The sequence below is a fragment of the Sminthopsis crassicaudata genome, chromosome 3 (assembly GCF_048593235.1).
Source record: "Sminthopsis crassicaudata isolate SCR6 chromosome 3, ASM4859323v1, whole genome shotgun sequence".
Classification (NCBI taxonomy): Eukaryota; Metazoa; Chordata; class Mammalia; order Dasyuromorphia; family Dasyuridae; genus Sminthopsis; species Sminthopsis crassicaudata.
The window spans coordinates 366,430,659-366,457,867 of NC_133619.1; positions in this window are offsets into that span (position 1 = coordinate 366,430,659).

A 27,209-nucleotide genomic window follows, 5' to 3' on the forward strand; every position below is an offset into this window, starting at 1 on the left:
TACAACTATACAATTGTACAACAAAATAGGTATTGCGTAGTTAGCAATTGCTATATTATTCCTATAAAGTATTGATTTTAGATTGCTAGTCATTCTCTTAACATACATAGTTTCAGCGTAAAACTATCATGGAGAAAAACTTGTTTAATAATGGCCAAAGTACTTGACAGTTGAATAGAATATGGATGGAGTGAAGAGAGACTTGTGGCATGGAGAACTGCCCAGTAGGGTAATTGTTACAAAAGACTTGGCCTGAGGTAATAAGGGCTTATGCCAGGATGGTAATGATGTTGGAAGACAGAAGCAAAGTGTATGTGTGTGTGTGTGTGTGTGTGTGTGTGTGTGAAAATCTTACAAAGGTAGAAACAAGAAGGCTTGATACCAGATTTAATATTGGAGGTGGAATGAGTTAGGAGTTGAGACTAACACCTATATTGTGACTCTAGATAACTGGGAACATCATGGTAGTCTTAACAATGATAGAAAAGTTAGGAGAGGAAAGTTGTTTTTTTTGGAGGGGCACAGATAATGAGTTCAGTTTTAGATATGTAAAGTTTAAGTTGTCTATGAGATACCCAGTTCAAGATATCCAATAGGGATTTGGAGATGCGATGCTGGAGGTCAGAACAGAGGTTAGAATTGGATAGAAAGGATAATTGACAAGATTCTCTTTTTCCTGATGTTAAGCAAAGCATGTCTGGGTAGCTATCATGGCAGGAAAAAATATTTTACAAGACATATATTTAAATGGAAAAAAGATGCATTGTTAGCTTCAATTACTAAATTATGAAAATCACTTTTTAATCTTATCAAACAATTGTACAAAGGTTTCTGTTGAAATTTGATTAGGAAATCTATTTTTCCTGATTTGGCTTTTCTTAAAAATAATTACAATGTATTTCCTTTTTATTTTAAAGAAATGGGTTCAAAACTTATTGAACCTCTTTATTTTGAACAGTATAGAAAATTATAATTTTAAAGTGTATTAAAATAAGAATTTTTATAGGTGACACACACCATTTTTGGAAGCAAAAGCTTTGTTTTTAAAGGTTTTGCTAGTCATGACAGCTTCATACTATTATTAGCTAATAATTCAAGGTGCAACATATATTTAGACTAAGTTTCATCTTTAGTAAAAATGGATATAAGTCTTTGTTTTAAACAATCTTCATAATTTCATTTTTTGGCTAACTTCTTGTCAGATATGATTAGATCATCATTTATTTTACATTGTAATGTGATTGACAGAGAGCTCAGACTAGGAGCAAAAATGTCAGCTCTGACATTTTCTTGTTGTTTGCTTGTGCTCATGTTATTAGTATTATCTTCAATCCATGGCCCTTTGCAGGAATTTTTTTAAGCCATTTGTCTATTTTTGTGAAGGTTAGTTTAGTTAAAAATAGATAATGTAATCTGTCAATATACTCAACTGGATGCACATATACTGCAATAGGATGCAACATATTGAAAATGAACGAATCAGTCAGGGAGTTGCTGTCAACTACTCTGTGTTGTGGAATTCCCACTTTTCCCTCAGGATATTCCACATTTCTTATAATAGTATATGATATGTGATCCTTTGACATATGGACCTAGTGAGGGTGCAAAGGCAAATTGGCATATTATTAGTAAAACTGAATTCCTTTTTTAGTTTTAAAAGGTAAAAAAAGGGACTAGGTTTGAGATTATCTTAGTATAGATATCTCCCTATAAGAAAATATACTTTACTGAAGCAGACTGGTTCTTTCTCTGCACCTTTTAATCCTAGAAAGTTAGTTGCACAGGGGCCCTGAGAGATTAAATGATTCATCTACGATCACAGTCAGCACACCTCAGGGATGGTATTTAAACCTAGATCTCAGCCAGTCATCTACCATATCACATTGTTTCTCCTTAAAAAAGAAATCTAAATGCCATTTTAATTTTCTTCCTACATGTATTCCATTTTGGACACTGCTACTATAGAATATTGCTATCTGGCAAAACACTGCTCCTATTTTAAAATTACAGAATCAGATTGAGTTGGAAGAAACCTCAGTGGCTACTCAACGCAAAACATAATTGAATGGAGATTCCTTCAACAACACACCCAAAAGTGATCATTCATCTATATTTCACTCAAAGATCTCAAAAGAGGAGAAACTCAGTCACTCCTGAAGTTGCTGATTCCACTTGGGGATAATTCTAATGGCCAGAAATCTATTTGCATGACTCAGAAACATCCCATTCTACAACTTTCATGCATTTCTTCCTTCTCTGCAACCTGGTACCTCTAGAGCAGTGGGTTCCTGCTTGAGGTCAAGCAGAATAAATTTAATCCCTTTCATATGGCAATCATTTAAATACTAGAAGACCCAGATAACATGGGAAGTCTGTCCCCATTCTATCTCTGAGTCTTAACTTATCCTATAAAAATATGCTTAGTTTTTGTAACTGCTATTCATACAATGTATTCATAAGATCCTTCATTATTCTCTGAACTTGTTCCAACTCATTGATGCTATTATTAATTAAATAATAGAAGTTATTAAAGTGTAGTCCCTAGAAGTGAACATAACATACCAAAAGTGTTCTGTCCAGAAGAGAATGAAAAGAAATGCCATATCCTTTATTCTGGACATTATAATTCTCTAAATGGAACCTAAGCTCACATTAGCTGTTTTGATTACTATCAATTAATATTAAGCATGCAATTAATTAACGAATTTGTAATAAAGATCTTGGGGATCTTTTTTTTTAATATCTAGACCCATTTTCACCATTTTATACTTATGAAGTTGAATTTCCAGACCTGTGTTGCTATTCAGCCATTTCAGTCATGTTTGTCTCTTCATGAGTGCATTTGGGATTTTCTTGGCAAAGATATGAAGTGGTTTGCCATTTCCTTCTCCAACTCATTTTATAGATGAGGAACTGAGGCAGACAGGGTTAAATAACTTGCCCAGGGTGATATAACTAGAGTCTGATGCTGGATTTGAACTGGTTCCAGGCCCAGCATTCTCTCCACTGTGCCACCTAACAAGCCAGATTTGAACAACCTAATCCAGTACCAAAACTTTATCCACTGTGTCATCTAGCTGCCTCTGATCTAACTTTGTAAGGTTTCATAATGTTAAGTCTTAGTTTCCTAATCTGTAAAATAAATGAGTTGTAGTGGAAGACCGCTTTGGTCCCTTCTATACTTAAATTCATGATTGTATGATTTATCTCTACTCAATTTTGTTTCTTTCAATTTGGTTCAATGAAGTAGATAGTTAAGATAATTATAGATAACCACTACTCCCAGTTTTTTTTGTTACCTACAAATCTGATAAGCATGTCATCTATTCCCATATCCATATCATTGATAAAAATGGTAAATAGCAGAAAGCAAGAACAAACCCCTATGACACATTTCTAGAGCAGAGGTTTTCAAACATTTCATTTACTTCTATCAGTAAAAAATCTCTCAGAATGCATTCCCAATATACGTACATTTCCTCATTTGTAAATTATATGTCAATGCCAGTATACTAATTAACAATTATGGGGCAGCTAGGTGGCGCAGTGGATAGAGCACCAGCCTTGAATTCAGGAGGACCCGAGTTCAAATCTGGACTCAGACACTTAATACTTCCTAGCTGTGTGACCCTGGGCAAGTCACTTAACCCCAGCCTCAAAAAAAAAAAAAAACACAATTATATGTTATAAAACTTGAATAAAAACAAAAATGAAAAAAGATAAGATAGAAATTAGATATTATTTTATCCTGAAGATGATAGGGAATCACTGAATGGGTTGAGTAAGGGAATGAAATATTAAGATCTATGCTTTAGGAATATCTGTATCATAGCTTGTGAGGGTTGAATTTCAGTAGAGAGAGACTTGAGGCAAGGAGATCAAATAAGAAGCTACTATAAAAATTGTAAAGAGCTTACATGGATTTAAAGAAGAGATATTAGAAGGTATTCTCAATTTGTCCCTTTGTAGAGGTGAGAGGCACATAGCATTATATATAACAAATATTTTAAAACTTTTTTCAATGCATTGATTGGTTATCCTAATTTTTCCTTCTTTTTATTATTATTGATTTTTATCTTTTGAAATATGGTAATTATTACATGAGATAATTCTCTATGAAGGTAAAAAAGGAGAAAAACGGGGGAAACTATGTGCATATTAAAAAAAAACAAAAATATTTCAATAAAATTGCTTTTAAAATAAAGAAAAAGAAGATATTACATTAGTCCAAGATATAATATGACAATGATGAACATTCATTAAATGCCTGCTATGTGCCAAGTACTGTGCTAAGTGCTGGAGATATAAATAAGAGAAAGAAAGACTGTCCCTTCACTCAAGGAACTTAAAATCTAATGAAGTAAGACAATACATAAAACTATAGGGAAGAGAAAAAAAGAGTGACAGAGGGTACCTATTTAAAGAAGCATGATGAAGATGATAGTGGAATTCAAGCTAAGGAGAGTAGCTGGTGCCAAATGAAGAAATGGCTATGATTTTTAAGTTCTCTATAAAGGGAGGCTTTGGAAGGAGTTTTCTGCTCTTTCCTCCAGCTCCCTAATCAGAGAGACAAGCAATTGAAGGTACAGATTAGGTATGAATATTGAAACTGAAGGATCTCCAATATCATGATTCCAGGAAAGTGATGATTAGAACCTAGACTGGTGCTTGTGTGAGAATAGAGAAGGAAATGACTGAGGTAAAAATGACAAAATTTGGCAACTATTAGGATATGATAGATCCGGGAGATTGAAGAGGCAAGGATGATTTGCAATTATAATATGACTAGGCAGAAAGGAGGGTCCTTAGCAAAAAAAAAGAAAAAAAAAAAAGAAATTTACAAGAGGCTAAAGTTAAGGGTGGGGTAAAGAAAACTGCATTAAATTAGCAATTAGGGGTATGTTTGAGCAAGATCCAACCAATCCCTAAAAGCTAATTGCAAAAATTTTAGTCTGAGCATTTATACCACAAAAATGTCAAAAACAAAAACAAAAACAAAACACAACATATTAGGACTTGATCTATTGTGTTGTTAATTTTCCAGATTTAAGTAAGTGCTGAAGAAAATGTCAGTAATGCAGATTAAACAGGAAAAGAATTGGTTGTTAAACATTTACCAGCACACCCCTTTCTATAATGCAGAAGGTAACTGATACTAGACCATCCTCTGTGATTCACTAGGCCTCCCCATGTCCCCCCAAGGTAGAGTCAGGGAGATCATTGTTGGAGATGGGGGCAGGAAGGTGGGGAGAAAGAGATAGTGACAGAGAGGGAAAGAAGAAGAAAGAGAAAGAATGAGAGGGAAAAAGAAAATAGGGAGAGAGGAAAAGGTAGAAAGAGAAATGGAGAGATTTTGACTTTGGGGCATGCCTAGACTGCACTTAGATTATAACTACTCTAAGGATGTAGTGCCCATTGCAACCTCAGATCAGTAGTGAAAGAGGAAGGATAAATCAATTATCTATAATGGGTAAAAGTGAGTATCCTTGTGCTAGAAACAAGCCAATAAGTTATAATAAGAAAATACTATTCTTTTGTCTGGCCATTTAACCATTTCTGAATTTGCCTAACCCCACTGATGCTTAGCTCTCATCCCTTTATTTTGTCCAGAATGATATTATGAGAATCTCGTCATATGCTTTGCTAAAATTTAAATGTATTCAATCTACAGCATGTCCTTACCCAACTAGTCTACTAACCCTGTCAAAAAAGGAAATTCGTTTAGACTGGCATGAGCTGTTCTTGGTGAAGCCATGCTAGTTCTTTTTTTTTTTTTTTTCTGAGAGGGTTGTCAGGCAGAAACTGTCTCTTTGATAAGGTCAAAAAAGAGATAGTTCAAGATAAAAATAATTAACAGGAAATTCTTGTCTGAAGAGGGGTAAAAGAAGATAGTTTGAGATACAAATGATTAAGAGAAATTCCTGTCTTATTTACAAATATCTCTGGAACCTCTTGGATAACATCTCTGTCCAAATGTAGTTTTGATTACCCTAGTTATGTATAAAAGGAAGTTCTAAAAAATTGAATCCTTGCACTCGATCTACATCAGCCTTGTGCCTGCCAACTGGCATCCCCTTGCCAGGCAATTTGGCCTTCCTGGAGGCCAAATGCCTGCCTATCCCTTTACTATCAATAAAGATTTTGTTTTGATACAGCATTGAATAGCAAATTCATTAACTACCGAACCTGCCCTTGGTTACTTTGGGGAAAGAGAAAGGTTAATCAGACCCAGGAGGAGAACAGCTGATCCATCTTGGCTTAGAACCTCAATTTACTCCTCATCATCTTCCTCTATTTTTTTTTCCTTTCCTTTATTATTTATTTATTTTTAATATTTTTTTCTTTTTAAAATTTGAGTTCATAATTCTCTTCCTCCCTCTAAAACCCTCCCCCCCACACTGAGATGACAAGCAATATGACATCAATTATATATGTAAAATCATGCAAAACATATTTCCATGTTAGCCACATTTCAAAACAAAGCAAAAAAAAAGGTGAGAAAATTATATTTCAATTTGCTCTCAGAGTTCATCAATTTTCTCTCTAGAAGTAGATAGCATTTTGTCATGATGAGGACTTATTTTCTTTGATGATTGTATTTATCTAAAGTATCCAAGTCTTTCACAATAGATTATCATTACAACATTACTATTACTATTCACACTGATCTCTCAGTTCTTTTCACCTAACTTTGCATTAGTTCATATAGGTTTTGACATATTTTTTGTTTGTTTGTTTTTTTCCCAGAAACCAACCACTCCTCTCATTATTTCTTATAGCACAATAGTATTTCATCACATTCACATGGCACAACTTGTTCAACCATTTTCCAATTGATAAGCGTCCTTTTTATTTCCAATTCTTTGCTACCACAAAAAAGAGCTGCTATAAATATTTTTTGGTACATATAGATCATTTTCCTTTTTCTTTGATCTCTTTAGTATACAGACTTAATAGTAGTATTGCTGAGTTAAAGTATCTTCTGATATTTTGTTCAGCTTTATAACCCTTTGGACATAGTATCAAATTACTTTTCAAAGTGGTTGGACTGGAGCAGCTAAGTGGTGCAGTGAATAGAGCCCTGAAGTCAGGAGGACTTGACTTTAAATGTGGTCTGAGACCCTTAACACTTCCTAGCTGTGTGACACTGGGCAAGTCACTTAACCCCAATCGCCTCAGCAAAGTGGTTGGACCTATACATAACTCCACCAATGATTCATTGTGTACCTACTTTTTCCTTTCCTTTCTTCCATTAGTCATCATTTCTGACAGTGTGAGATAGTTAATCAGTTGTTTTAATTTGTATTTCTCTGATACATACTGATTTTAGAGCATTTTTTTATGACTATGGATAGTTTCTTTTGAAAACTGTCTGTTTATATCTTTTGACCATTTTTTCACTCAGGGAATGGCTCATATTTTTATAAATTTGATGCAGTCATATTCAGTATATACTTGAGAAACTTTATCAGAAAAACTTGCTGTGTAATTTTTTATATGATTTCATTGTCTATGGTACCTTTAGCAAAATGTAGTTTCCTTCCTTATCTCTTTTAATTAGATCTGTTTTTGTTTTTGCTTTGAGATTATGAATCTTATTCCTACTTTTACTACTTCAACTAAAGCACAAAAGGTTCCACTTTAACCCCTTACTTTTACTCTGAGTGTGTCTCTTTGCTTCATGTGTTTCTTTTAAACAACATTTTGCAGGATTTTAGTTTTTAATCCACTGAGTGATCTGCTTTCATTTTATGGGTAACTTCATCCCCTTCACATTCACAGTTATGATTTCCTACTTGTATTTCCTTACATCCTACATTTTCCCCCTGTTTATCCTTCCCTGTCTCTGCCCCTCCTTCTTTTATCCTGTTTGTCCTCAAGTGTTTTGCTTCTAACTGCAGCATCCTCCAATTCACTTTCTCTTTTATCAATCCCCTTTTTCTATTCTTTGCCATACTTTTCTGTAGAGTAAATTGATTTCTATATCCAGGAAAGGGTGTACATTATTTCCTTTTTGAGTCAATTCTGATTAGAGCAAGATTCAAGCCCACCATGTCCCAACTTTACCTCTACTGTAAAAGCTCTTCCTCACCTCTTTTAGGTAATATAATTTACCCCATTATACTTTTTCCTTCCTTCTTTTCCCAATGCAAATTTCTTTCTCACTTCTTAATTTTACTTTTCCATATCCTCCTATCATACTCATCTTATATTCAGGGTTCTGTTTATGTCTACATCTACTAACTGTCCTAATGATAAAGATAAAGGTCTTAGAAGTAACAAATATCATCTTCTATTGTAGAAGTGTAAACAGTTTAATCTTATTGAATCCCATATTTCTACTCTTTCTTGTTTGCCTTTTTGTGCTTTTGAAAAAATTTGTATTTAAAAGTAAAATTTTCAGAGTTCTGGGAGTGGAGCCAAGATGATAGTAAAGTCAGGAAGCTGCTCAAGCTCTCCAACTTTCCCTGGAAAATCACATGAAACCAAACCTCTGAAAAGAGTCTGATAGAATGAAACCACACTCCAGCTCAAAATAAACTGAAAAAAAACTTTAAGAAAGGTCATTCTTAATTGGATGAAAAGGGTATTCAGCCTAAGTCAGATACCAGGAAAGCTGGTGAAAAAATCATAATCACAGAAAAGACCCTCAATCCTGGCTCAGTAGAGGAGCAAATCAGTGGGGCAGCTTCCAGTCCTAACTCAGAAGGCAAACTCTGGGAAATCAGGCAGTTTCCTGAACAGAGCAGGAAAAGCTACCCCTGTAAATACAAGGGCCTCTGTGCTCAAAGCCAAAGCTCAGAGATACACAGGAAGCTTAGAAAAGGACCACCTTAAAAATTAAAAAAAAAAAGAGGAAATATCAAATACAACACAGGAAAGAAAATGAGCAATCAAGAGAAAAGAATCTTGGCCATAGACAGTTACTATTGGGATAGGGTAGATCAAACTACAAACTCAGATGAGGACAGAATGTTCACAGAAGAAATCTCAAAGAGTGAGATAAATTGTTCTCTAGCCCAAAGAGGCATCTTGGAAATGTTCATAAAAGACTTCTAAAGACTTTAAAAGAGCTAGAGGAAAAAAAATGAGGAAATAAATGAAAAGTATGCATGGGGGAGTCAACAGATTGGAAAAGAAAAGAAAAAAATTGTCTGAAGAAAACAACTACTTAAAATTAGAATAAATAAAATGGAAAAGAGATACAAAAGATAACTGAATAAAATCACACATTAAAAATAGAACAATGTAAATGGAAGCTAATGACTTTGTGGGGCAGCAGGAATCAGTTAAACAACTAAATAGGATGAAAAAATGGAAGAAAATGTGAAATACCTCACTGGCAAAACAGCCTAGAAAATAGAATGCAGAAGAGTTGATTTAAAAAATATTGGCCTATATGAAGGTCATGACCAAAAAAAGAGCCTGGATAGCATTCTATAAGAAGTTATTAAGGAAAACTGCCCCAATATTCTAGAAACAGAAGGGGAAATAACTGTTGAAAGAATCCATTCATCATCTCTGGAAAGAGAGCCCACAAGGAATATTGCTACAAAACTCCAAAACTATAATCTCAAGTAAAAAATGCTGCAAACTGCCAGACAAAAACAACTCAAATATCAAGGAACAACAGTCAGAATTATCCAGGATCTGACAGCTTCTATAGTAAAGCATCAGATGGCTTTGATGCCAAATGGTAGAGCAGGGCATTTCCTAGAAAGATTTTAAGCTAGTTATAAGAAGAAATAGATAGCAAAACTGTTCTACCAGGGGACCACAAACTTCCCCTCTCAGAATCAAACAAATCTAATCACAAACTAAACACAAAAGAAACTAGGGATGTTAATAGGATTCTAGAAAACCTAGATATGATAGACGTCTGGAGAAAATTGAATAGGGACAGAAAGGAATACACCTTTTTTTGGGACAGTACATGTCACCTACACAAAAATTGACTAGGTATTAAGTTACGAAAACCTCATAACCAAAACCAAATGCAAAAAGGCAGAAATAGCAAATGCTTCCTTTTCATACTACAATGAAATTTAAATTATATTCAATAAGGGGCTGAGGAAAGATAGACTAAAAATCAATTGTAAATTAAACAATTTAATTTTAAAGAATGAGTGAGTCAAACAACAAATCATTGAAACAATCCATCATTTTATCCAAGAGAATGACAATAATGAGACAACATACAACAATTGATGGGATGCAGCCAAAGCAGTTCTTAGAGGAAATGTTATATCTCTAAATAGCTATATACATAAAATAGAGAAAGAGGTTATCAATAAATTAGGCATGCAAGAAAAAGTTTAAAAAAAGAACAAATTAAAAACCCCAATTAAATATCACATTAGAAAATTTGAAACGCAAAGGAGAGATTAATAAAATAGAGACTAAAAAAATCCATTGAACTAATGAACAAAACAAAGAGTTGGTTTTATGAAACAATTAATAAAATATGAAAAAAAAATTCATTAATTTGATCAGAAAAAGGAAAGAAAAAACCAAATCACCAGTACCAAAAATGAAAGGGGTGAACTCACCATCAATGAAAAAGAAATTAAAGCAATAATTAGGAGTTATTTTGCCCAACTCTATGGCGCAAGTCTGACATTCAATGGATGACTATTTACAAAAATATATATTACACAGGTTAACAGAGGAGGAATCAAAATGCCTAAATAGTCCCATTTTAAAAAAAGAACAAGTTATTAATGAACTCCTTAAGAAAAAAATCTCCAGGGCCTGATGTATTTACAAGTGAATTCTGCCAAACATTTAAGGAACAATTCATTTCAATACTATGTAAACTATTTGGAAAAATAGGTAAAGGATTACTGCCAAATTCTTTCTATGACACAAATATGGCACTGCTACCTAAACTAAGAAGGGCAAAAGCAGAGAAAGGAAAGTACAGACCAATCTCCCTAATGAATATTGATGCAAATTTTAAAAATAAATATTAACAAAGAGATTACAGCAATTTATCAGCAGGATAATAGATTATGACCAAGTAAGATTTATAGTACAAATGAGAGACTGGTTTAATATCAGGAAAACTATTATCATAATTGATCATATCAATAACAAAGCCAATGGAAATCATATGATAATCTTAATAGATGCAGAAAAAGCTTTTTGACAAAATACAGCACCTCTTCTCATTAAAAGTACTAGAAAGCATCAGAATAAATGGAGATTTATTTAAAATAATAAGCAGCATCTATCTATAGGTTTTAGAGCATTATTTATAATGGAGAGAAGCTGGTTGCAATTTACCTATCCGATTTTTGGAGAAAGCAGGAGTTTATGACCAAAGAAGAGCTAGAGAATATTATGAAAGGCAAAATAAATACATTTGATTCCATTAAGTTAAAAAGATTTCACACACACAAAATCAACAGAATCAAGATTAAGAGAAGTACAAAGCTGAGAAAAATCTTTGTAATCAGTACTTCTGACAAAAGTCTCATTTCTAAAATAATTCTGTCAGATTTGTAAGAATACAAGTCATTCCCCAATTGATAAATGGTCAGAGAATATGAACAGACAATTTTCAGATGATAAAATTAAAGCCATTTATAGTTATATGAAAAAATATGCTCTAAATAACTGTATATTAAAGAAAAGCAAATTAAAACAACTCCAAAGTGCCACTTCATACCTCTCAGATTGGCTAAAATGACAGGAGGGGATATGAGAAAACTGGAACCCTAATGTGTTGTTCAGAGAGTTGTGAAATGATCCAACCATTTTGGAGAGCAATCTGGAACATACCTAAAGGGTTATAAAACTGTACATACAACTTTGACCCAGCAGTGCCATTACTGTGTCTATATCCAAAGGAAATCAAAAAGGAGAGAAGGACCCACATGTACTTGTAGTAGCTCTTTTTGTAGTAGCAAAGAATTGGAAAAGGAGTGTATGTCCATCAGTTGGAGAATGAATGGCTGAATAAGCTATGGTACATGAAGGTAATGGAATATTATTCTTCTATAAAAATAATAAGCTAATTATAGAAATGCTTGGAAAAATTTACATGAACTGATGCTGAGAAAAACAAACAGAACCAGGAATACATTTTATACAATAACAGCAATAATGTGTGATGATCAACTACAAAAGGCATGGTTCTTCTCAGTTGTTCAGTAATCCAAAGCAATACCACTAGATTTTGGATAGAAAATGTCATCTGCATCCAGAAAAAGATTTAGGGAGACTGAATGTAAATCAACACATGCTATATTCCCTTCTTTTTCTGTTTTTTTGTTTGTTGGTTGGTTTGTTTGTTTGTTTCTCCCATGGTTTTCCCCTTTACTCTGATTTTCTCTCCTAACATAATTCATAAAGCGATGTGTATTAAAAATAAATAAACATACTACAATTAAAAATTAAAAATAAAAGTCAAATTTACTCTTCAGCTTTGGTATTTTTATAACAATACTTAATACTCTATTTCATTTAATAATTATTTCTACCCTGACAATTTTTCTGGGTAGGTGATTCTTGGTTGTAATCTCAGCTCCTGTAGCATCCAAAATAGCATATTCCAAGTCCTTGGCTCCTTTAACATGGAAACTGCTAAATGTTATGTTATTCTGGTTGCAATTCCACACTATTTGAATATTGTTCCCCTTGGCTGTTTGCAATATTTTCTCCTTGATAAGTTCTGGAATTTGGCTATAATATTCCTCAAAATTTTCATTTTGGTTTTTCTTTCAGGAGGTGATCAGAGGATTTCTTTAATTTCTATTTTATCCTCTAGTGCTAGGATATTAGGGAAGTTTTACTTGATAAGTTCTAGAAAGATCATGTATAGAATTTTTCCCCCTAATCATGGTTTTCAAAAATTCCAATAATTTTATTATAATAATAATTAAATTATTAATTTAATGTGTTTTCCTTAACATATTTTCCAAGCCATTTGATTTTTCCAATGATATATTTTATATTTTCTTTTATTTTTCATTCTTTTGCTTTTCTTTTATTTTTTTTTCTTGATGTCTCATGGAGTCATTAGTTTCTATTTACCCAATTCTAATTTTTAAGAAATTATTTTCTTCAGTAAGCTTTTGTATATTCTTTTCTATTTGACCAGTTCAGTTTTTTAAGGAGTTCTTTTCTTTAGGATATATTGACCAATTTTTTTAAGATGCTATTTTCTTCAATTTTTTTATTAATTTTATAATTATAAAATTTTTTTTGACAATACATATGCATGAGTAATTTTTTTACATTATCCTTTGTATTCATTCTTTCAAAATTTCCCCTCCCTCCTTTTACTCACTCCCCTAGATGACAGGCAATCCCATACATATTAAATGTGTTACAGTATAACCTAGATACAATAAATGTGTGTAAATCCAATTTTCTTGTTGCATGTTAAGAATTGGATTCCGAAGGTATAAGCAATCTGGGTAGGAAAATAGTAGTGCTAACAGTTTACATTCAGTTCCCAGTGTTCCTTCTCTGGTTGTAGCTGTTTCTGTCCATCATTGATCAACTGTAAGTGAATTGGATCTTCTTTATGTTGAAGATATCCACTTCAATCAGAATACATCCTCATACAGTATTATTGTTGAAGTGTATAATGATCTCCTGGTTCTGCTCATTTCACTCAGCATCAGTTCATGCAAGTCTCTCTGAACCTCTCTGTATTCATCCTGCTGGTCATTTCTTACAGAGCAATAATATTCCATAACATTCATATACCATAATTTACCCAACCATTCTCCAATTGATGGACATCCATTTATTTTCCAGTTTCTAGCCACTACTAAAAGAGCTGCTACAAACATTTTGGCACATACAGGTCCCTTTCCTCTCTTTAGTATTTCTTTGGGATATAAGCCCAGCAGTAGCAGTGCTGGATCAAAGGGTATGCACAGTTTGATAACTTTTTGGGCATAGTTCCAAATTGCTCTCCAGAATGGCTGGATTCTTTCACAACTCTACCAAATGCATTAGTGTCCCAGTTTTCCCACATCCCTTCCAACATTCATCATTATTTGTTCCTGTCATCTTAGCCAATCTGACAGGTATGTAGAGGTATCTCAGAATTTTCTTAATTTGCATTTCTCTGATCAGTAGTGATTTGGAACACTTTTTCATATGAGTGGATATAGTTTCTATTTCATCATCTGAAAATGGTCTTTTCATATCCTTTGACCATTTATCAATTGGAGAATGGTTTGATTTCTTATAAATTAGGGTGAGTTCTCTATATATTTTGAAAATGAGGCGTTTATCAGAACCTTTAACTATAAAAATATTTTCCCAATTTGTTACTTCCCTTCTAATCTTGTTTGCATTAGTTTCGTTTGTACAAAAACTTTTTAATTTGATGTAATCAAAATCTTCTATTTTGTGATCAATAATGATCTCTAGATCTCCTCTGGTCATAAATTCCTTCCTCCTCCACAGGTCTGAGAGGTAGACTATCCTCTGTTCCTCTAATCTATTTATGATCTCATTCTTTATGCCAAAATCATGGACTCATTTTGATTTTATCTTGGTATATGGTGTTAAGTGTGGGTCCATATCTAATTTCGGCCAGACTAATTTCCAGTTTTCCCAACAGTTTTTTTCAAATAATGAAGTCTTATCCCAAATGTTGGTATCTTTGGGTTTGTCAAAGACTAGATTGCTATAATTGTACCCTATTTTGTCCTTTGGACCTAATCTGTTCCACTGATCGACTAGTCTATTTCTTAGCCAATACCAAATGGTTTTGGTGACTGCTGCTTTATAATATAGCTATAGATCAGGTACAGATAGACCACCTTCATCTGACTTTTTTTTCATTAATTCTCTTGAAATTCTTGACCTTTTATTCTTCCATATGAATTTTGTTGTTATTTTTTTCTAGGTCATTAAAATAGTTTCTTGGGAGTTTGATTGGTATAGCACTAAATAAATACATTAATTTGTGGAGCATTGTCATCTTTATTATATTTGCTCAGCCTATCCACAAGCACTGAATATCTTTCCAATTATTTAAATCTGACTTCATTTTTGTGGCAAGTGTTTTGTAATTTTGCTCATATAATTCCTGACTTTTCTTTGGTAGATGGATTCCCAAATATTTTATACTCTCAACATTTGTTTTGAATGGAATTTCTCTTTGTATCTCTTGCTGTTGCATTTTGTTGGTGATGTATAAAAATGCTGAGGATTTATGTGGATTTCTTTTGTATCCAGCAACTTTGCTAAAGTTGTGAATTATTTCTAATAACTTTTTAATAGAATCTCTGGGGTTCTCTATGTATACCATCATATCATCTGCGAAGAGTGACAGTTTGATTTCATTACCTATTCTTATTCCTTTAATCTCTTTCTTGACTCTTATTGCTGAGGCTAGCATTTCTAAAACCATATTGAATATTAATAGTGATAGTGGGCAACCTTGATTCACTCCTGATCTTATTGGGAAGGGTTCCAGTTTATCTCTATTACATATTATGCTTACTGATGGTCTTAAATATATGCTCCTGAATATTTTAAGGAATAGTCCATTTTTTCCTATACTCTCAAGTGTTTTTAGTAGGAATGGATGTTTTATTTTATCAAATGCTTTTTCTGCATCTATTGAAATGATCATATGGTTTTTAAAATTTGATTATTAATATGGTCAATTATACTAATAGTTTTCCTAATATTAAACTAGCCCTGCATTCCTGGTATAAATCATACGTGATCATAGTGTATTATCCTGGGGATGATTTTCTGAAGTCTTTTTGCTAATATCTTATTTAAGATTTTAGAATCCTTATTCACTAAGGAGATTGGTCTATAGTTTTCTTTCTCCGTTTTCTATTTACCTGGTTTAGTTATCAGTACCATGTCTGTGTCATAAAAGGAGTTTGGTAGGACTCCTTCATCCCCTATTTTTTTTCAAATACTTTATATAACATTGGGGTTAATTGTTCTTTAAATGTTTGGTAGAATTCACATGTAAATCCATCTGGTCTTGGGGATTTTTTCCTGGGGAGCTGATTAATAGTTTGTTCTATTTCTTTTTCTGAAATGGGACTATTTAAGCAGTTTACCTCCTCCTCTGTTAATCTAGGAAGCCTATATTTTTGAAGGCAGTCATCCATTTCACTTACATTATCAAATTTATTGGCATAAAGTTGGGCAAAGTAACTCCTTATTTTTTCTCTAATTTTCTCTTCATTGGTAGAAAGATCCCCCTTTTCATTTTTAAGACTAACAATTTGATTTTCCTCTTTCCTTTTTCTGATCAGATTTACCAACGTTTTATCTATTTTATTGGCTGTGATAAGCTAGAATTGTTCTAGGATTGTGAAAAGTGCAATTGAGAATTATGATAAGCTAGAATTGTTCTAGGATTGTGACAAGTGCAACAGAAAATTGTAAGAAACTAGAATTGTGACAACCTACCTCACTGATATTTGTTAACTAGAATTGTGATGATTTACCTTGCTGACTTCCCACCTCAGTGTTGACATCCTACCTCATTGGCATCCAACCTCTTTGGCTTATTATCTCGAGTATGACTTTGATGAATGGGTTGAACACTTGGCCACTGTTGAGACTGGTTCTCATTGTCATACTTCTGTTTACTGATCTGCTGCTTTGTACCTCCTTGGGCATAACACTCTGTCATCTCATGGATCAAGTGAACTATAGCTGGTGCTAAAAGTTTAGCTTGGTGAGATGTGTGGTTCCCGCAAAACAAGAGAAAGGGAATTGTAAGGGGCCTTTAAATGGGTGCCACAGCAAATCGGGAGATTGAGTGGTCCGGAAGTAATTTCTGTGGATATTAGGACTGCCCTTGGGCGGGATCCTGGCCATATTGAGATAGCTTTGTAATGGGTGACTCTCTCACTGATTGGCTGTGTGTGTGACCTCACAGGCCCTATGTAAGCCCACTGCAGGCAGCAGGCGCTCTCTTTAACCTGGCGTTCTTCACCCTGGCTTCCCAGCCTGGGTGGCCAAGCCAAGATGGATAGCCAAAAGAGGTAAGGGTTTTGGTAGTGAACACGTGGGTCTTCTGACCAGGTGTTCACTCGGGAACCAACAAGTCAGGGCATCAGTCAGGGCATTATGTGAGTAGGTATAATAAAGGCTTCTAAGATTACATGTGATTGTTCTTGAGTGCGCTACCGGTTATTAAGCTATAGATTGAAGAGATTGTGGCCAGAGACCTTAGAAGGCCTCAGAGGAGGCGAGCCGGGTAGAGTTCACACTGCAAAGGACAGTGGTCAAAGGTACTCTTGTGGGTCCAGACTAGTAATTGTAACTGCCAGGAGAGCACGTTACAATTGGCCTTTTCATAAAACCAACCCTTGGTTTTATTTATTAATTCAATAGTTTTTTTGTTTTTTGTTTTTTTTTTTTTTTACTTTCAATATTATTGATTTCTCATTTTAATTTTAGAATTTCAAGTTTAGTTTTTGGTTGGGAGTTTTTAATTTGGTCTTTTTCTAGCTTTTTAAGTTGCAGGCCCAATTCATTAATCTTCTCTTTCTCTAATTTATTCAAATAAGCCTCTAAAGATATAAAATTTCCCCTTATTACTGTTTTAGCTGCATCCCACAAATTTTGGCATGATGTCTCATCGTTCTCATTATCTTGGATGAAATTATTAATTGTTTCTATAATTTGCTGTTTCATCCAGTTATTCTTTAAGATGAGATTATTCAGTTTTCAATTACTTTTTGGTCTATTTACCCCTAACTTCTTGTTGAATGTAGTTTTTATTGCATTGTGATCTGAGAAGAAGGCATTTACTCTTTCTGCCTTCCTGCATTTAATTTTGAGATCTTTATGTCCCAATATATGGTCAATTTTTGTATAGGTTCTATGAACTGCTGAGAAGAAAGTATACTCTTTTCTATCACCATTCAGTTTTCTCCAAAGATCTATTATACATAGTTTTTCTAATGTTCTATTTACCTCTTTAATTTCTTTCTTATTTGTTTTGTGGTTTGATTTATCTAATTCTGAGAGTGCAAGTTTGAGATCTCCCACTATTATAGTTTTGCTGTCTATTTCTTCTTGCAACTCTCTTAACTTTTTCTTTAGGAAGTTAGATGCTATACCACTTGGTGCATATACGTTTAGTATTGATATGGCTTCATCATCTATACTACCTTTTAGCAGGATATAGTTTCCTTCCTTATCTCTTTTAATTAGATCAATTTCTGCTTTTGCTTGATCTGAGATAAGGATGGCTACCCCTGCTTTTCTGGCTTCACCTGAAGCATAATAGATTCTTCTCCAACCTTTTACCTTTACCCTGTATGTATCTCCCTGCTTTAAGTGTGTTTCCTGTAAAAATCATATTGTAGGGTTCTGACTTTTGATCCAGTTTGCTATCTGCTTCCGTTTAATGGGAGTGTTCATCCCATTCACATTTACAGTTAAAATTACTAATCCTTTATTTCCTGCCCTCATATTATCCCCTGATTATGTTTCTTTTCCCTTGTTCCCTTTGAATTCCTTCCCCAGTATTTAATTTTGGACCCCACTTGCGATGGGCAACCCTCCCTTTTTAGTATCCCTCCCCCCTCCTTTTAAGTTTCTTCCTCTTTCTTGTATCCTTCCCTTATTCCCCTTTTCCTTTTCCCTTTTCCTCTCTCCCCTTATAATGAGGTGAGAAAGAATTCTCTGAAAAACAAATATGCCAATTATTTACTTTTTGAGCCTACTCTGATAAGAGTAAGATTCACACAATGTTTCTCCCCCTCTCTAAATTCCCTCAGATCTGGTAGATTTTCTCTGCCTGTTTCTGGGATGTAGTTTCCCTCTTTTTATCTCTCCTTTTCCTTTTTCTGATACTATCCCCTTCCTTTTACTACTTCCCTTTTTTTATGTTATATCAGTAAAATCAAATTATCCATGTGGACTTTCTATACAACAGAGATACAGTTCTCAAGAGGTTTTTTTTAGTTTGTTTGTTTGTTTTACCTTTTTCTTCTTCTCTTGAGTCTTGTGGATGTAGATCAAATTTTTTGTTCAAGTCTGTTTTTTTTCTTAGAAACAAATGGAATTCCTCTGTTTCTTAAATGACCATCTTCTTCCATGGAAGAAAATGCTAAACTTAGCTGGCTAGTTTTTTCTTGGTTGCAATCCTTGTTCTTTTGCCTTTTGGAATATCAGGTTCCAGGCCCTTTGATCCTTTAATATGGAGGCTGCCAGATCTTGCGCGACCCTTATTGTCGCACCTTGACATTTAAATTTTTTTTTTCCTAGCTGCTTGCAATATTTTTTCCTTAGTTTGTTAGTTCTCCAGCTTAGCCACTATGTTCCGTGGAGTTCTTTTTTTAGGGTCTTTTTCAGAAGGTGTTTGATGAATTCTTTCAATGCCTATTTTCCCTTTTGTTTCTGTTATCTCTGGACAGTTCTCTTTAATGATTTCCTTTAAAATAGAATCTAGGCTTTTTTTTAATCATAATTTTTGGGAAGTCCAATGATTCTCAGATTATCTCTCCTAGATCTATTTTCCAGGTCTATAGATTTTCCCAGTAAATATTTGACATTATTCCCCAGCTTTTCATTTTTTTTTTTGTTTTGTTTTGTTTGACTCATTCTTGGTTTCTCAATGAATCATTCATTTCTATTTGTTCAGTCCTGATTTTTAAGGAGTTATTTTCTCCATTCACATTTTTTAGTTCTTTTTATATATGTCAAATTGAGTTTTTAAATGAATTATTTTGCTCTGTTGAATTTTTTTCTATTTCACTTTTTTTTTTTTTTAGTGAGTTATTTATTTTTATTTTTTCCTACTTTCTTGGGTATTTTTTATCTTTTCCAATTCAGAAATTCTACTTTCCTGTGATTTTTTAATCTTTTCTAATTTCAAAATTTTGTTTCCCTGCACCTCCTGTGAATTCTTCATTTTTTCCAACTCAAATTTCATGACGTTATTCTCTATCATAGCTTCTCTTTCCTTTCCCCATTTTTCTTCAAACTCTCTTAACTTTTTAATAGTCTCTTCTAGAAGAGAGTTATGTGATAGGGGTCAGGTATTATTTGCCTTTAGGGTGTTATCTGGAGACTCTCTGCTGTTAGCCTCCTCAAGGTTGGATACCCACTCTTTCTCTGTATAGAAGGTGTCAATTATTCTCTTCAGCTTCTTACTCATTGTTACCACCCCGTGGGGGGTCTGACTTTGGGTAAGAAATGTATTTATCAGCTTCCTCCCAGACCGGATGGATGCAGCAATCCTGTGACTGGGCTAAGAGAGTGCTCTGGGAGAGAGTTCGCCTCCCCTCCTCCCTGGAAATGCCTCAAAGATGGTTAGCATGGCTGCTCTGGGAGAAGTACCCAACGAGGAACCCGGCTGTGTGGCCTAGTGGCTGCCCTGAGATTTAAGTGAAAGCGTCACAAACCCCAGCCAAAGCCTCCCTGGGGCTGTGGATATTAGCAGCTGATGCAAAAAGCCTCTGCTCTCAAACTGGAAGTGTCTGCCTGGAAACCACAGTCCGTACTTCAAAGGTTCCGTTGCTCTGGGAGTTCTGCTACTGTTGGATTTTCACTACTGCTAGAATTCCACTGCCTCAGGCTGAGCCCCGCACCATGTGGATTAGAGGCTACCCTCTGCTGTGTCCCCTGCTGTTCAGGTTCTTAACTACCCCAAGGAAAAGCCCCAGACAGCAGAAGGCGGCTGCACAGCTGTGCTGAGATTTGTGTTAGGTCACTTCCAGATTGGGGTGGTTCTAGGATCTGGCTTTATATTTTAAAGTGGCTTGATTTCTCTTCTGATCTGCTGTTTTATAAGCAGAGTAGAGCTATCAGCCTGTGCCAGATTCCTCTATCTCAGTGGCTTCTCTGATCCCAGAGTTCTCCCCAGCCTGTTTGGCACAGTGTGCTAGCATCTAACCCTGTCTGTGCTGATTTTTTTTCCTCCCCTCGGAACCGGCCTTTTCTGTTGAAATTCCAGATTCTCTTCAGCTGGTAAATTGTACTTCTAATCCTTGTGGTTTTTTATCAGTGCAGCATTATTTTTGAGGCTGATTTAACTAGTTGGTATTGAGGGAAGAAAGGAGCTTACAAATTCACGTGTATCTTCTCCCCCATCTTGGCTCCTCCCCACTTCAGTATTTTTTTGTAACACCTTAACAAAACTATTATTCTCTTTTAATAATTTTCTTGCATTACTATCATTTCTTTTTTTCCAATTTTTCCTATATTTCTCTGATTTGATTTTTAAAATCCTTTTTGTGCCCTTCTAGGAATTTTTATTCTGGCCAAAGACCAATAATCTTTTATATGTACTTCTTTTGACATTGTTTTCTTCTGAGTTTGGAATTTGGTCTTCCTTGTCATCATAATAACTTTCTATGGTCAGTTTCATTTTTGTTGTTGTTGTTTGCTCATTTTCCAGTTTATTTCTTTACTTTTAGCTTTATGTTAAATTTGAGATCTGTTTCAAAAATGGAGGAAGTACTGCTTCAAGCTTCATGTTTTTCATGCTACTGTTTAGAGAGGATCTGTAAGATTTTTAGCTCTTCCAAAGTGGTATGATCTAGAGAAAGTTGTGGTCGCTCCTCTCCTAGCTTGTACTCTGGTTTCCTGAGTGACCACAAACATTCCTTTGTGCCCTAGTGTTAGGATTACTAAGTGAGAACTCGGGTTGTCTGGATAGTGACAAGGTGAGAATTCAGGTTGGACAATTACAAGGTGAGAACTCAGGTTGACTTGATGGAAGGAGCAGGCTCATTGGCTGAGGTGGTTCTTCCCAGAAACCCTTGCATTATCCCACGCCCATTCTCTGGGAGAATAAAAGAGAGGACTCCCAGAGATAAAAAGAGACTCTGAATTGCATCAGGCCTGACGGGGCTCTCTGCAGGAAGGGAAGTCATTTCTCTGGACAAGAGTTAACAGCAACTGCCTGGAGACAACGGTTCGTTACAGGAAGAAGAATCTGTTGGAGAGATTTGAGTAGAAGACACAGCAGATCTCTTCCCAGAGAGTGATCCGGCAGCTTCTGGAGACGACAGCTCGCTACAATTGGCGCCCAACGTGGGGCAAGGACTTTTGCTTATCCTGACAAGAGTAGCTAGACCAGACCTTCGCAATTTGGCACCCGAACAGGGACAGACACGGTCCTGATTCCAGTGGAAAAGCCTCCCATCCAGATCTCAGTCTCTCTGACCCAGAACCGTGAGTAACGAGGAAACTTTGTTAAAGATTAAGTGAGCATGCTAATAGATAAATAAGGAACTTAACTTGTTAAGGGCTAAACCAGCAATCTCTTATAGTGAAATGGGACAAACACCTTCTGTTCAAGGAAAATGTTTAGAGAGCATCATCAAGGTTATGAAAAGCCAAGGATTGATTATAATTTTAGAAGAGATTACTGAACTTTTAAGAACTGTGAAGGTCATATATCCTTGTTTCTCTCTGGAAAAAGAATTGGATCCAGATGAGTGGAAATTAGTAGGAGAGCAATTAGGTGAACACTACAATTGTCTTTGTGACATTTTACCCTTTGGTTCCAGACCAAACTCAGTTTCCAAAGATACAATTCATACCTACAATTTAATCCAAATGGCTTTAAAAAATGTTATTCTAAAGGAAGAGATGAAGGAGCAAAATGGGGAGGTGTCAACTAAACTAGGTGAAAAGGATGAATCAGATAACAATGAAGTTAAGTACAATTCTGAGCAACAGCAACAGGAGCACCTCCCATCTCCTCCCTCAATTAACCCTTCAGGGGTGGAGCAAGAAGGAGGAGAGGAAGAGGCAGAAACACAAACAGAATTGTCTGTGAAGCAGTCTAAGCCTATGACAAGATTAGAAAAAGCATTGGTTAAAGCTAAGAAAGAAGGACAGGATATAAGTGATTTTATACATGCATATCCTGTGATTGAAAATATTGATTCTGTAGGTCATAAAAGGAGAAGATATGCACCTTTAGATTTGAATAAAATTAAGGATTTGAAAAAAGGTTGTACCCTTTATGGGGCTACATCAGCTTATGTTAAAATGTTACTAGATGGTTTGTCTTATGAAGTCCTAACCCCAAATGATTGGAAATCCATAGCAAGGACATGTCTGGAACCTGGAGAAAATTTATTATGGCTTGCGGAATTTCATGAATTATGTAAAATTCAAGTCAGATGCAATTTGGAAATAGGAGTTAACACACAATTCACTTTTGAGCACTTAGCTGGTGAAGGTCAGTATGGAGAGAATTCGGAACAGATTAATTATACCATGACAATATATGAACAAATTGCTAAGGCTGCAATAAAAGCTTGGGGTGTCCTTCCTGGACAGAAAGATCGTGGAGAGGCTTTCACTAAAATACAGCAAGGTCCCAATGAACCTTTTGCAGATTTTGTGGGACGTTTGCAAACTGCTGTCAAAAGAACTATTGGAGAAAATTCAGCTACAGAAATAATGACCAGACATCTGGCTAAGGAAAATGCCAATGAGATTTGCAAAAGAATTATATGGGGATTAGACAAAGATGCTCCTTTAGAGGAGATCATAAGACGCTGTGCTACAGTGGGAACAAATGCTTTTTACACCCGGACAATGATGAATGTGGAAAGAAAGGGTCCCTCCTGGCAAGGGCCTTCTAGAGAAACTCGGCGATGTTTTCAATGTGGAAAAATTGGGCATCTAAGAGCTCAGTGTAGGTATGGAGATACAGTGAGAAGACAGGGTGAAAGAAGACCTAAAACCCCATGTCCAAAATGCAACAGAGGACTCCATTGGGCATCAGAGTGTAGAATAATTCAGGGAAATGGGATGAGGGGCCCAGGTCCAGGGCCCCAGGCAAAAAAGACTTGGGGCATGATGGCAGCTGATGTTACACCTAAAGAGCCTTTAGAAGGTCAGGACTCTGATTTGATCAACCAGCAGAAAAGTAATCACATGGTAGAAAGGGATTACCTGATAAGTGAGCCAAAAGGCAATCAGATTGCAAAAATGGATTACACTTGGGGAGAATACAGGCCTTTTAAACCAACAGGGCTGTGTCCAGTGCAAACAATTCCAATGTAATTGCCAAATGATGAGAAGATATTTAGAAAGTGGTAAATAGAAGGTAATTAGATAGGTTAACTGCCTGGGAGAGAGGGTTTGCTTGTATTTCTTCAGCAGGAAAAGGAATCAGATGGGTGCCAACAAGTCATATTCACCTTGTCCATCAGAGAGAGACAGAAAAAGAGAAAGACCTCAAAATAAAGGAGAAGATCTAAGAAACATCTGACACTGAAAGAGCATGGCTAATAAAAAGACTGTTAAAGAACTTTAAAACCAGCAGGAATCATTGGACTTCCTCACACAAGATGAGACTAATGGACAATGGACTTATGGACATTTATAAATTTTCAATTTATGATTATTTGATTGTTATATACTTCTAGCATGTGTTATGTTACTATGTTACTATGTGCTTATATAATTTATGTAATTATCTGTAATACTTCCCATATTGATGGATTTATGTTTCAAGGTCATTTATGTAATTATCTGTAATACTTCCCATATTGATGGATTTGTGTTTCAAGGTCATGACTGTCCTATGTTCTAAATCAAAAGAAAGGGGGGGATGTTAGGATTACTAAGTGAGAACTCGGGTTGTCTGGATAGTGACAAGGTTAGAATTCAGGTTGGACAATTACAAGGTGAGAACTCAGGTTGACTTGATGGAAGGAGCAGGCTCATTGACTGAGGTAGTTCTTCCCAGAAGCCCTTGCATTATCCCACGCCCATTCTCTGGGAGAATAAAAGAGAGGACTCCCAGAGATAAAAAGAGACTCTGAATTGCATCAGGCCTGACGGGGCTCTCTGCAGGAAGGGAAGTCACTTCTCTGGACAAGAGTTAACAGCAACTGCCTGGAGACAACGGTTCGTTACAGGAAGAAGAATCTGTCGGAGAGATTTGAGTAGAAGACACAGCAGATCTCTTCCCAGAGAGTGATCCGGCAGCTTCTGGAGACGACAGCTCGCTACACCCTAGAATAGCGACCAGTAATATTCCTGCTAGTGCTTTTTACCATGGTACTGAATCCTCCATCTACATATAAGAAATGTAACAAAGTTTTGCTCCCAGGGCCTACAAAGGTCTTGTGTTCTCCTTCTGACTTGTCTCATTGCCTTACTGTGTGTGTGGGCTGAGAGCTCCAGAAATCACTGCCATTAATTCAATTACTATCTAGACCTACTGTTGTCTTGCTGGGCACAACTTGCACGAGTGTACCTTGCTGTGTACCTTCCACTCTCACCTCAGTGAGACAGACATTTCCTGCTGAACTTCCAAGTTGCCTGGGACTGGAAAGTGTCTTATTCTATTCTTTTTTTAGGTTCTGAAACTCCAGAATTCATTTTTGAAGCTTTCTTTTAAAATTGTTTGGAGGAGAATTTGGAATAGTTCAGTCAAGTCCCTGTCTTTATACCTTGATTCCACCACTCTTTATTTTTAAAAATTATTTTATTTTCAGATTCAAATTTGCTCCCCCTCACCTTACTCTCCCACATTCCCCTTTCCTTTTGAGAAGAAAAAAAGAACATCAAAGCTCATTATAAACATGTTTAATCAAGTAAAACAAATTCCTACAATAGCCCTTTCTAAAAGTAATAATAATAGTAATGATAATAATGATTTAACATTGTTATTGTTGTTTTTAGTTTCATTTTGCATTCCGAGCCCATTATCTCTTTTTGTGTACATGGATACTTGCTATCTCTTTATGTCTACAGCTTCCTTTCCTAGCCATTTATAAATTTAATTCAATCCAATTCAACAATCATTCTTTAAGTGCCTACCATACACAAGGCACCACAGGCACTTGGGATATAGAAGCACAAATGAAATGTTTTTTGTACTAAAGAAATGAACATTCATCTAAAGAGTAAGGAGAATGCAACAATAATTAAATACAAGGTAATCTGAAGAGTGAGAGAACATGAAAAACTGGAATGATCAGGAAAAAACTGCATAGAGAAATTGTCAGGCATCTAGAAGAGATACAAATGAAAATAAACATTTTTTATGAGGAAAGTTCATCCTTGAGGCATGAGAGGTGGCTTATGTGAATAAATGGTTGTTTATGAGTAATGAAATCTTGAGTTCTTAGAATAGCTATTAAGTTTGGTTAGAGGATAGAGTTCATGAAGGAAGTAATATATGATAAGATTGGAAAGGTAGAGCACTTTATATTTTTTTCTTTAAGTAGAGATTTTCAACCTGGAGATCTGTAGGATCCATGAATTCAGATTAGGAGGAAAAATTAATCTTTATTTTCACTAGCTAACTAAAATATAGGATTTTCAACAACACAGCAAACCTAATTCTGAGAAATGGTTCATGGGTTCATGGAGTATCACAGTGGTCTCTGATACTAAAAAGGTCAATGATCTCTGTCTTTGTGATAGTACTATTGCTTTTTTGACTGAGGGGGTAGTGGTCACATTGAGACTCATAAATAAGGAAAATTGTTTTGATAGCCTTGAGAGATGATTACTAGAGGAAAAACTAGAACCAGAAAGATAAATTACAGGGCTATAATAATATATTGAATATTTGAACTAATTACATGAGTGGAAGAGATGAGGCACAGAGATAGAACAAAAAATCATGATCAGAAACAGAAATTTCAACATTAGCAATTTTAAAGGCATCACAATTTTGAGTAAGAGCAAGATTTAAGTTCTTCTATGAAGTTATGGTAGAAAAAAGATATGGGTGGTGAGAATTTTAAAGAAATCAATGAATGGTAGGCCAGAGTATTTGAGGAGAGATCGTATGTACATTAGAGTTCCAAAATATGAAACCATAGTTGGCGTAACCAGGATTATAAACTAAGTACCGAAATCTTTGAGAATGAAAGAGAAGTGCTTTGTCCATAAGTAGATCAAATCAATAAGCATATGGGCAGGGTATAACAGACAGTAAATTTTAAAGGAAGAGAGTTTGAAAAAAGATGGCAGCAGAAAAAAGATGGTTGGGGCAACTTAGTGGTATAATAAATAGAGTATTGGACTTGGGGGCAGTAAGACCTGAGTTTAAATCTTATCTCAGTCACCTAGTAGTTGAATGATCTCAGGTATTTCACTTTACTTGTAGAGCCTCTATTTCCTCAATTGTAAAAACAGATATAATGATGCATGAAAAGCCTACCTCACAGAGCTATTAGGAAGTTTGTGTGTATGTGTGTGACACTGGGAAAGTCACTTAATATTTCTCAGTCTCCTTTGTTTCCTCATCTATAAAATGG